Genomic DNA, 12,915 nt, shown 5'->3' with positions numbered 1-12,915 from the left:
AGCTGAAAGGGCTAGATAATAACTTAATAATGGAAAAAATCAATCAAAATGGAAAAAAGCAGAGAAGAGTGAATAACAGAAAACATGACTGTGACACTGTGAGCTTGTAATATATCATCCTGAATGCTTTATGTAACCCCTTCTCCCACTCTCATCTCAGGAAAGGATATTATGCAACTTGAAAAGTTGAGAGGAGAGTTACAAGGCAAGACAACTGTGAGGAGAAAGATTACATCAAGTAGGATTCTTTCGCTTTGAAGTATATAAATGTGGAGTTTACAATAGATGCAGAGGATATGACCTGTGCATTGGAGAACAGAAACAGAGAATGGCATTACTTCTTGTGATATAAAGCTAAGAGTCATCACAAGAAATTAGCAGGCAGAAGGTTCAAAGTAAAGAAAGAGCACATGGTTCAAGTACAGCATTTATTGCCATGGAAAATAGGAGAGACCAAAAGCTCAGAAGGGCCCAAAAAAGCAGTTTGGTAAATCCATCATTGGGTATGCTCTGGATTGTGCAAATTCTAAGCTACAGTGCTAGGGAAAGCATGCTACTTCTAGTGGATCCAGGTCTTACACTTTCCAGATCTTGGTAGATCACTCTTAGAGGAAACAGATGGACCTCCATAATAACCAACTGTAGCCATACACATTCTTCTCTCATGACAAAATCTGTGTGTGCACTGAATGAGGTGTTTCAAATATTTTGGATAACAACTTTATCCCCATAGCCTGAAGGTATCACTGTGTGAAGATATCTGCAAAGTAAAGCCCAAGATAAAGGTTATGAGGGGATGAGGCAGTTTGTGTAAGCTATCAGCGCTAGGAGATGTGAAGCTAGTGTGATCTAGGAAAGGATAACTGAAGGGAATTTGGCTGTTTGACTCCACCAAATTCATACGGATCTGTAAGTTTTCAAAAGTCAGTTTGCTGATTAATACAGTTACTTCGTGTTGTGCAGTAAAGGGTGCAGTTAAAGGACATCTGAGCAGACTGAATTAAAATTTTCAGGAACACTTTCAAACAAGTTGTATACTTCTCCTGTCTCATCTTTCAGAAAACTAGAACTACTTTCACAAAAACAAAAAAAAAAAACTTCAGCCTATTTCAGAGTAAGCATTTCTAAGTGTGGCAAAGCCATGAAGCAGTGAAATACAATTTAAAAAGAGGGTACCCCAAGCAATTTGACAACTCATTAGTACTTACATTTCAGACTAGGACAAAGATATATGAGTTGCTTCTTTGATAATAAAAGTGGTTTAATTCTGATTCTGCTAGAACTAATATTTTAAAATACTCATAAATCACAGAACTAGATTTTGAGACACCTTTACTCTAACATTGGCATGGCTGCATCAGAAAAGTTCTTGCTGTGGCGTAGGCTGTACCAGATTTCACTTCTGACCCCTGGGAAAGGAGTACAGTGTTCTAGCCTGATTTTCCTCTGAAACTGAGTTTGAACAAAATGCCAGGCTATAAATTAGAAGAACTGATTCTCTACAAATGGCAAATGCTATTACAGATGTGGTAACCTCCAGCAGAATAGCCATGTTGACAGCTGGTGATGAGAATGTCTTAAACTACTACAACAAGATTTGCTGATCTTTCAAAGACCTTGGGGGAATTAAATAACAGGCTGAATGGGGATAAGTCACCCTTTACAACAATACAGCTTTTAACTTCACCAGCTGAGGACTAAGCCGCAATCTATTCCCACTGTAAAATACCATTCCCTGGAGCTATCAATTCTGAATGTCACGTAAGCAATGACAGTGTTAGACCAGGGATATTTACCGCAGTCTGGTTGAGGCTTGGTTTAGTGGTGGACAAATTGTCCAGGAGCAGGATGGCATACGGTGAAATGAGGGGAGGCATTTGTTTCCCTTCGCTGACCAGTTCTCGGAATCAGGAGAGAGCTGCAGAGAGCATGGAATGCATCTATATACGTTTAATGGTGACAATTAAGATGCTTTATGAAAAAGGAGGACTACTTGTGAAAGTGGTACTGCTGTTATATACAAAAGGAACTGTTTTTTTCTCAAGCACACAAGCTTGTTCAGTGAACCTGAAGTTTAGGAATATTAGCCCTGCACAGCAACTCAGAAAATCCAAACGCAACAGATGTGGTTTGCCTCTCTCACATATCAATCTCCCCCTCCAGCTAGCTGTGCAGGTTAAAAGTTGTGGTCATTAAAGTGTCAAGTGTTAATGCCATAACATCATGTGGTTTTGTTATGTGTCAGTTCTCTAGGAACAAAAAAAAGTGACCTAATCTCATTTAAAAAAGAGTAGCATTTTTTGAATAAATGTCACAGATGGCAACAACTTGGATTCATGATATTGTCAGCTATCACCTGTCATATACTGTTAATACTAACACTGTCGAAGACAAACTGCAAAATTAGACCCCTGAATTCACACACACACAGAAATATGTATATATATATAAATGTAATTAGTATATGCATATTCTAATAGTAATACTTTTAAATAGAGACTTTGTTTCCAGTACTCAGTATATTGATAAATAGGAATTCCTTAGACATAAAATCTTATTCCAATTTATGTATTCTAGATCCTAACTCCAAAATCTTTAAATAGCTTTCCATGAATTGCTTCACATTCCTGTGGTATAACAGAAGCAGGAAGCATGTAAAAAGAGAGACTGACCAACTAAATATTTAATCAAGCAGCAATCAACCACAAGGAGAGTTTTACTGAGAAACGACGGTATTTTGTCAGTCTTTTTTTATAACTATTTTTCCAAAGATCAATTAAAGGCCTGAATAACTGTCAAAAGGATACTTTTAACAGATATCTCAAACAGCAGAAAGGAACTGTCAGGTTTGAGTCAATATATTCAGAGTTCTGAAACAGCCAAACTAAAATGACTTATCTTAACTAAAATTTGAAGTATCTAATAAAGGACAATTGCTGCTCCAAAGTACAGAAGGATAGCAATTTTTATAATATATGTTTAAAATTCCTCTTACTCAATCAAATGGAAGAGAGATGTTTACATCTGTACCTGGCTGAAGGTACTTCCAGGGGAACTAGTCATGGGGCAATATATAATTAGAGAAAGATTTAAGAATGTTACAACAACATAAAAACGAGGTTTTGTACCAGTCAGTAAAAGTAAGGTGTGTGAGGAATGGGGAGGAGAATAATTAAATGCATATACACTATGTAGGAATTTATAATTCCAGTGATCTGACGTCAACGCAGCCAATTAAATGAAATCCTCTGTTCACAGTGTAATTCCAAATGCATAAGAAATACTATGCTAAGTACGCACACAGAACAGAATGATCAGTAGTATGAAAAACATAGTAATGATTTTATATGCAAATAGTCTTTCTATTATTCTTGCCTGGAATAACATGTACAGTATGCATAATAAAAAAGCACATAGGGTTCAGAGGAGAGCGATAAGAGTAACTGGGTAAGAAAAAACTCTTGCAGTTTGAAAAGCATAAGGAAGCTTTCAGAGCATTTTAAAAGCAAATTTTCTTAATGCAAGGGTTATAGAATATTCAAAATTTAAAAAAAAAAAAAAAAAAGGAGAAAATATTTTATCACCCAGCGTGGGTATGCAGCCAAACTAAGGAACCCATTACATACAAAGATTTACTATAAGTAACAAAGATTCAAAAAGCAATTACGGTTTCATGTGTGTACAAACAGTTAGTATAATGTGCTGCAAGAAGGAGGTCAAACCATTGCATCAGGATCTAATCCTTTCTAATCATCTCCAGCTCAGACAAAGCCAGAACTGGGTTGAACCTGTATGAGGTATGCAGTTCCACATCTATTTGCAAGAGGGCTTGCATATCTCTCTGATCTAATATGGCCCAAAGTCAGAAGAAATACATTACTTTCTGTCATATCACATGTAATAGGACCTACTCATATTTTTGGGGGGACTCTCTGAAAGATGTATTAAGCTTTCTACATTTGAAAATGTTGGTCAAGAAGGAAAAAAAGCAAATAGCACAAAACAACAAACGAAAAAACACCAAAATAACCTTATTGTAGGTATGGTAGATGTTTCTGTATTAGAAAAGAAATATGTAGGATTTATGCATTACAACAAGCAACAACCAATACAAACAGGTTTTCAATACATCAATAGTCTAAACGATATTTAAGAACAATTAAGTATTGTTCAAAATAAATCAAAATTACTAAACAACATCATGATGAAATTAAAAAAGAGGTGTCTCTTTGAGTCTAAGTAGCAAGCTGCTAGACAGTCTGCTGGCACTCCTTTCCTGAACACACATGCGATCGTAAAAATGAATGTGTTGGCTGCCTACATTCATGTCTGTGTTTTCAGATGGCACTCAGCCTGTTCACAGATTGGTTGGGAGGTTTGGTATAGGAATGGGTGCCAAGGTATTTTGAGTTTAGATGGGCAGCTTGCGTAAATAACATTGCCGATGCCATATCATTCACAGAAAATCCTGTGAATGTGCCAAAAATTCATAGCACCAGTTGGCATTATATTTTGTGGAAAGAATAGTCTGCGTTAGACAGGAAACAGAAGGTGAGATGTATCATGCTGCATAGTAGCAATTACATGAAAAGCCTACTTCATCACTGGGTTTAGTCCTGGAGCCAAACATGCCTAGGGATGTGCAAGCTTCCATTGCATGATGAATGTTTGCACGGGAAAACTGAATCATCCTCTCCAAACAGTGTTATTTTCTTCAGATCCCCAGCACTATCTAGTATCTCAGCAAGATTTCTGAAGTGCTCGTGTCTCTCTCAGGTCTGCATGACTAAGGCCAACCACCATGCAACTACAAAGAATTACTTATCTATTGCCTGTTTGGATGCATTCTGTAGAGGGGTGATGTGGGAATGGACCTCAAGAAAATAATATTGGTCATAGAATCATAGAATTGTTTGAACTGGAAGGGAACCTTAAAGGCCATCTAGTACAACTCCACTCCAGAACAGGGCCACCCACGGATCAGGTTGCTCAAAACCCAGTCCAGCCAGACCTGAGTGTCTCCAGGGATGGGGCATTCACCAAAATAGTGCTGACCTCTCTTCTGTCAGACAGAGGTACATGCTATCCCATAACTACATTACATGAAAACTCCTTTAGCATTTGAGACATGATTTATTAGGGACTGACTCAGTTAATAGGTATTCTGCTATGCCCTATCAAAGCAGCTCACAATTCTGCTAGGAAGGCAAATAAAAAAAACCTTAATCAAGAGAAGGTGATTCCTCTGGCACAGATTATGGAAAGGGAGGTTTAGGAACAGGAGGAACCAGGTTGCAGGGTATGACCTGTTGATTGTAGAAGGAAGACTGCTGAGTGGAGCACAATTCTTAAAACAATGCTGGTTCTCACAGCTTGTCTTTGTGATCAAGTACCGTGCACTTGGTACAAAAGAGCAAGACTTAATGTTAGACCTTGAAATCAGTGGACTAATCATTTTTAACTTAGTGGAAGTAGGATCACATAAGCAGCTTGTTCCAATGATCTTTGGAGTCAACAAAGATCATTGGGACAGAATTGTGAGAGCCATTTTTGCATGCAGGAATTTAAGTTGTCAAGTATCAGGATCAATACCGGTAATGAAGTCCTCAGAACAGTGCCTTTTACTACTATTTCTTTGTATGAAATCCTACTTTTCTAATGATCGTTATTTTCTTTGCTGCAGCACGAGGAGGATACTTATTAAATGGAAGTTTTGGATGAAGATGGATAAGAAGAACGTCTTATTTTATTAGACAGGGTTGTTCTACCCCCTTCTTTTCATTTTTCACTGGAGAATAGATAACCAGTAGTGTTTAACATACTTATTTTTAAAAAAACTACACAATCCATGCTCAATATTGTTTGAGGAAGAAGCATTTACTGATTTAGGAAAGAACAAAAAAATCTTCTGGTCTTATGCCCTTCTTAGCAGTTAGAGATATGAAGTATGACAGAGCTTGAATTCTTACTGGGATGAGTGCAAAATGAATTACAGTGGTTTGTCTATAAACTCATAATTATGCTATTTATTTAGGTACAGGTTACATTGTCCTATTTTCAGTGGTGGAGGCAATCATTTTTCAGAGCGCACTGCAATTAGCACGGTTGACAACTGATTTGTCTGTCTCCAAATCTTTGTACTGACATGTGATGTCTATCTTAGAGACGTGATCATTGTAGCATATGATTTATGTACCCTTACTTTGCATTTAATTGCTATGACACATCACAATCAAAATCAGAAACCAAAACTTTAATCAGTCTCAACAATATATTCCCCCACAAAATTTATCATTTTTCTAACACTCGTGTGGGGAATGATGCAGAATCTCAGAAATGCAATTTAAATGAATGTGACTGCTAGATTTTTTAACTTACTGTCTGAATTTTGTGTACTAGCTGGTGTATAAAATCCCCAGCAGTCCCAGAAGTGAATGTGCTGTTAGTGTGAAGGTAGGAGGCTCCTGAAACCACCTCTGCTGCCAATATCTGCATGTCATTAGCAGTGACAGACTCCTTCGGTCCCACTGGGACATGTTGTCAGAGCGAGGCTCAGAAGCTGGTGTAGTGTTACCACATTATGTCTCCAGCTGATTTGCCTTCTGGATAACTAGAACCGTACACAGTCATCTGACCTTTTTTTCTTTCTCTGCATAAAATGGACCGAATTAGGTCTAAGGTAATGCAGGTGAACTCAGAAGGATGCACTGCATCCAAGAGAAAGAGGAGAGATGGATAGAGTTCTGCAGTTTTTCTCTCTGTGAATAATCAGTAGCAGTACCAAGAGAAAGGAAAGCAGTTTTATGAATAGTGAAGTAAATTGGGATGTGATTATTAAAAAATAAGCAGCTGATTTCTTCACATAAAAAGCCACTGATAATAGTGATACTCTTTAGACACAAGCACATATAATAAAGCACAGATTCAAGTAGCTTTTAGATTTGTTAAGGCTGGCTTGATGTGTGAAAGAAACAGAGTTGGCCGATGAATTAATATAACACTGTTAGTGTTTCAGGTTTTATGTAAAGACTGTATATTTACTTTTTCTGCTGAGGAAAACTTGGAACTCAGGAAATTAATTTAAGTAACAGGAGGAGTTAATTAGTAAAGCAGATAGTTAAAGTACTTACACTGGGTAGGATTACACGTGCTTGTCAAAATCAAAGCTGATCAAGTCAAATTAACCCTTTTCAGAGATGCAATAGCAAGATTTGTGGTTAAAATATAAGTGGACTGAAGTATACTTGGTATCAGGAAGACATTTCACTAGATTCCTCAGAATGGATTTAATAAGAAAGTAGAAGAATGGGAATTAGACTGTGGTCTTGAAGATAGACACCTAGTGAAAAGAAATCACATACACACGTGCTAATCAATTCTACTCTTCCCATGGAGAAGAAATATTTTCCAGTGGAGAATCTGAACTTCACATCAAGAAGGATGTAAGTTAAGAGTACCACAGCATGTTTCAGTTTTATAGTCTGCAAAATGAACTTAATGCCTGCTCTTTGTAGCTGTGTAACACTGATTTCTGACAATCAATGCACTTGACAGAAGGATATCTTCATTTTTCTTAAAGGATAAAACAAAGTACACAGATTTAAAGAAGATTTAAAAGTTTTTCAGGGAGGCTATGTGGCCTGTTAGATAAAATCTTAGAATCATAGAATCATAGAATCACAACGTTGAAAATGACCTATAAGATCATCTAGTCCAACCATCTCTTCATCACCATTGCCACCACAAGCACTAAACCACATCATGCAGGACATCGTCCAGACGCCTCTTGAACACTGCCAGGGACGGCGATTCCACCACCTCCCTGGGCAGCCATTCCAGTGCCTGACCATTCTGAGAGAAAAAGTCCTTCCTTACATCTAACCTAAACCTCCTCTGATACAACTTGCGGTCATTACCCCGTGTCCTGCTCCTTGCCTGGGAGAAGAGGGATTTGGCCTCTTCTCCCAGTCAACGAGCAGGACAAGGGGTAATCCCCAGAAAACATGTTTTTGTGCTGACAGAAATTGGCTTTAGCTTCCTAAAAGCTAAACAGTGATTTGCTATTGACTGCAGCAAAAACAGAATTTCTTCTGAATATCCTGTGCTCTCTTGCGGAAGTCATTTAAATCTGAATACTCCACAGAAACAGAACCTCTGAAAAATCATATGAGTATTAACTAAAAAAGAATTAAAGCATAGAGAGAAATTAGAAGAAACTTAATTCTGCTCTCATTTGTATTGATGAGCCTTAGTTAGATATGCTGGGCCTATTAGAAAGCTTAAAATTTACTTTTGTAACAAGGGCACTCATGTATGAGGACTGTGATTTAAATCTAGAATAGCTTCACTTCAGGAAAAGACATTCAAGGTATTCATGAGCTTCTGCTGACAGATCTGTTGAAACTGCTCAAAAGACTCAGGTAGAAATAGGATCAGGACTGGGTCAGATTAAAATTAAGGCTACGAAGCTTTTTTTCTGGTCTTTTTATGGTGGGAAAAGTTTAGGTTTAACTCTCTCTCTTTTAAAAGAAAGAAGACTATTTTTGTTCTAACTTTTTTAATTTTAATTTTTAAATGTATCCAATTCAGTCATCAGACTGCAGAACGTTATTCTTTTTTTCTTACACAAGATTAAAAATTATTTCTAATTACTATAAAGCTTGGCTGAAATAAATCTTCAGCTTTGTGTTATTGAAGCTTGATAGAAACTTAAGAGAAATATCCTCCCCTAGGAAAACAAGCTTTCAGTGGCTGACTTAGCTTTGTCCTTTTTACTTTATCTTCTGTTACCTTCATGGGTTTTTTATTTTTATTTTTTAATTTTTCTTATTGTTTTCTTTTCTTTTTCTATAACTCTGATGTATTGAAACTGTAACTGCTACATAGTAGCAGAACATAGTATCAGCTACTGAACAAAGCCTGGATTCGCCAGATAATTTAGTGTGGCACTTCTCAGTTATTGGAGCAAGAACAAATTCTGGATACATCTAGGCAAGATGGAAAATTTTATGCGTATATATATATATATATGTATGTGTGTGCACAACTTTTCCCGGTAATTATTTGTCAGTCTAACTCTGGTGCCAGAGAAAGAAGAAAGTAAGAAGGAACATGCAAGAATAAGGAGAACATTTATGAGTATACAGACTTGTGGGACTTGAACCCACTTGGGTATGATGCAGAGGGTCTGCTTTGCAGGGGAGTTAGACTCTATGATCTCTAGAGGTCCCTTCCAGCCCCCACAATTCTGTGATAGTGTACCTATGATGATGATCTCTGGTTTCCTTGTACCGGGATGTTGAGTTACACCAGAGCTCCAATTACTCACACAAAGCAGACTAGGGTGAAGTACTTATGCTGCCCTTGCCCTCCAGCAGTGTAATTGAATAGTCTAGCCTAATAAGTTCCTGTGAAAAATATCCTCAAAATGAAGATTTATTCATATACACTCATCATTAAAATTGAAATAAAAACAACTCTCATAAAAAATCATTTTCCTTTACTGCTCAGAAGACCCTACTAACTTAAGAAAAAGTTGGTATGCAGTGCCTACAGAAATTCACTTGTAGTTAAAAAAAAAAAAAAACTTTAGTAGAAGCACTAACTTTGTTCTTTCAGTTCACTGTCTGTCTCCAGAAAACCCTGAATAGATGTCTAAGCTTCAGCCTTTTCATCAGGAGTAAAGTGTGGGTATAAATAACAGACACTGACTTAATGAAATATAATCGTGAGAATGATGGACTTGAAAGAATAGAAGCAGAATAATTTTGCATAAGAAAACTATATTCCAAGAGGTAACACAAAATAATACATCTTCCATTGGCATTATATGATTGCTACTGAGTGTATTGTGTTTTCAGCACGAGGAAACAGAAGTGGTAGTGACTCCCTTTGATCTCAGCTCTCTGTTGACAATTTCTCTTTCAGAGGCTTTTCTTTTCCTTTTCATTGTCAGCTCGTGCCTAGGTGATTTTGTACATAAAATTCCATTTGACTTTCCTGATCCCAACTCCAGATAAAAATCACAGGGGAAAGCATGCTATTTTAAAACAGTGTTGGAAGACAGAATAGATGGGAAAGAAGGTGAGAAGATGAGAAGTAAGGAAGGATTAAGTGGATCTGTAATATTTAGCACTGAATTTTATATATCAATTATATGACTAAGCAGGATGCAAGTAGAGAAGTTAGATGCTGGATCTATATACTATGATAGGAGGAATGCTTTTGATGAGAAACCTTCCCCATGGAAATGCTGCATTTTTAGTAGGTGGTAGTTGAAAAGGAAGAAGGAGAAACTCCAGGCTGACTGGAAGAAAGTGGCAGAGAACTCTGAAAGTCACGTAAGATTTTCTGAGTTACAGATTGTAATCATTTAAAAAGCTTTCATGGGAAAAATACACTGATTAACAACCTAAGGTCTCTCACTGATGCACGTGAAGAGAAAACAGAAAATTCAGACTCTGTGCTGCACATTTTCAGGTAATTACTGCAGCACATTAGGGGGCAGATTTTCAAACTTGTGCTAAGAAATTATGCCAATGACTTTTTTTCAGAGTCAGTAAGAACTGCTCGGTTAAGTCCTGATGCATTGCTTTCAAAATGTAGCCGCATGATTTTGGGGAGGCTGAAGTCTACGATTTTCTCCACCTTTCTTCGAAAATTTTTTTAAAATTCTTTAAGAGACTTTTCTGTTTCTGCTGTGTATTTCTTGATTTATCCCCCAAATAAAGTACTTGCTTCAGAATATTTAATCTCTTAAAATATGTTTGCAGTGTCCTTTCAGAAGGCTGTTACTCAGATTACAGAATTTTTGCTTTCTTCAGTCATGACCAAGCAGATTTTTGCCACTGTGTTTTTTTCTGCCATTAGCTTGTGAGTATTTATTATGCTTACTCCAAGACAAACATCTCAACTTATTCCTGAAATGACTATCCATACTGCTAGAATAATGCTGTTGAAGCATTTGGATTGAATTGAGCTTGTATAGCATTTTCATTACAAACCACACAGCAACTGAGTTGCTACAAAAACAAACAAACGAACAAACAAAACAAACACAAAAACAAACACAAAAACAAACACAAAAACAAACACAAACAAAACCCACCATCGTGGTACCATATTACAACATTCAAAATGACATAAAAATTGTATGAAGTTAAAAAATATGCAAAAACATAGAATCAGTGACATTTTATTCTCTTCTCTACTTTCCCTCACATTCTCCTTGCAGTACACAAAATCATGCTTCCAACAGATTTTCAAACTTGTCATATAAATAAGAATAATTGTACTTTTGCATATTTTCCTAATTCATTTGAAACTAATACAAGAAATACAAAGGAGCCATTTGCCAGGGTGTTGAAGAGATAATAAAAAATCATAATGTTCCAACTATCCCATTGAGAATATTAATAATGAAGATGTTTCCATAATATAAAGAGCTGCAGAACTGACAAGTAACAAGAAATAAATTTAGCTGGGTACTGTATAAACAGGATGGAAAAATTATCAAACATTTGCCTGTGTTTTTAAGGTTTTTATTTGGACTTAATGTGAGGTTATCTCATCTTGCCATTTTAAGCCTCCAATTACAGTTTGGCTTTGGCCTAGCTTCTAAATCACAGCCTGATGAGACTTATTTTTATACAAGAAGGCATCATGCAAGGAAAGATCCATGCGGTTCCAGCTTTGTTCTACTTCCTCAGCCTATCATGATATGAAATTTTATTGAACTTCAATCATCATTTTGTATTTTTTCACATACTTAAGAGAATAATTAAGGCCAAATATCATACTACTTCAATTAAAGGGAGAGAATATGAATCATTCCTACCTCTACTGCCTCAGGAATTTAGGGCAACCATGACGAAAGTTTGAAATAAAGGCAAAGCACACTGCTTTATTTGTGAAAGAAGAAAAACACCACATTTTTTTTTAATATATAAGTTACTATGAACACTAAAAACATTTTAAAATAATCCCTCGCCTGCTTCTTTCAAAGACAGAGATTAATGATCATGGACTGGGAACTGCTCTCTCCAATGCACATTGAGAATGAAATAACCTTTACAATGAAAATTCCAAAAATTACTGAGATTTAGTGGAGATTAGGTATTTTATAAGGTTATTTTTAAAATTTCATTCCTGTTGCCTTCTATTTCCCCAGGTATCTAACTCTCATGATGACTCCATGTAAGAGAAAGATTGTCTAAGGACTAGCAGTCTGTGACAGAAACACATTTCCCCTGCATTGTGTCACACTCTGGGGACACATCAGTGTCCACTGATCTATGCTGGTGTGCAACACCACTTTACAACTTGCAGACATACTAGCTCAGGCCATGTTACTGACCTGCCTCCCTCCATCTTGTAAATAACCTCAAGCAAAGTAAGACACATTTTTAAAGAGATATTTAAGAGCCCAAATACATATTTAAATTTATTGAAGCATTTTGAGGAGTTATACACATGGATGATGTTGCAAATCTCGTTAAATAATGCTCTGCCTGTTAGAGTTTGAAAAATTGAAGCCTAAGTGACTTGCCCAAGTCAAACTGCAGAGGGTACTAGCTTTCTCAAAGAGGTACGTACTGGTGCTACAAGCTATGTCCAAAACAAGTCAACTGGGTAGGCAGTGACAACACAGAGAATACAAGAGACTTGTGCAGTTCTCCATCAACAGCTGGAGATGACGACATTCAAAATGGCAATAGAAACCTGCATTCAAGTGCTTGAATCATTGATCAAAGCCTGTGACAGAATAAACAAGAGAACAAAATTCTCATGTGAACTAAATTCATTCTGTTATTAGACATCTTTCTTCATCACACCTAGAAATGGTTAGGAATAGCTACAGTATATTAGTCAGTATCTTCCTATTCAGCTACTTACGTATGTTTTAAAACACGGAAT

The sequence above is a fragment of the Tetrao urogallus genome (genome assembly GCF_951394365.1).
Source record: "Tetrao urogallus genome assembly, chromosome: 3".
NCBI classification, from domain to species: Eukaryota; Metazoa; Chordata; class Aves; order Galliformes; family Phasianidae; genus Tetrao; species Tetrao urogallus.
The sequence above is the reverse complement of the archived record's forward strand: the minus strand, read 5'-3'. Positions refer to the sequence as shown.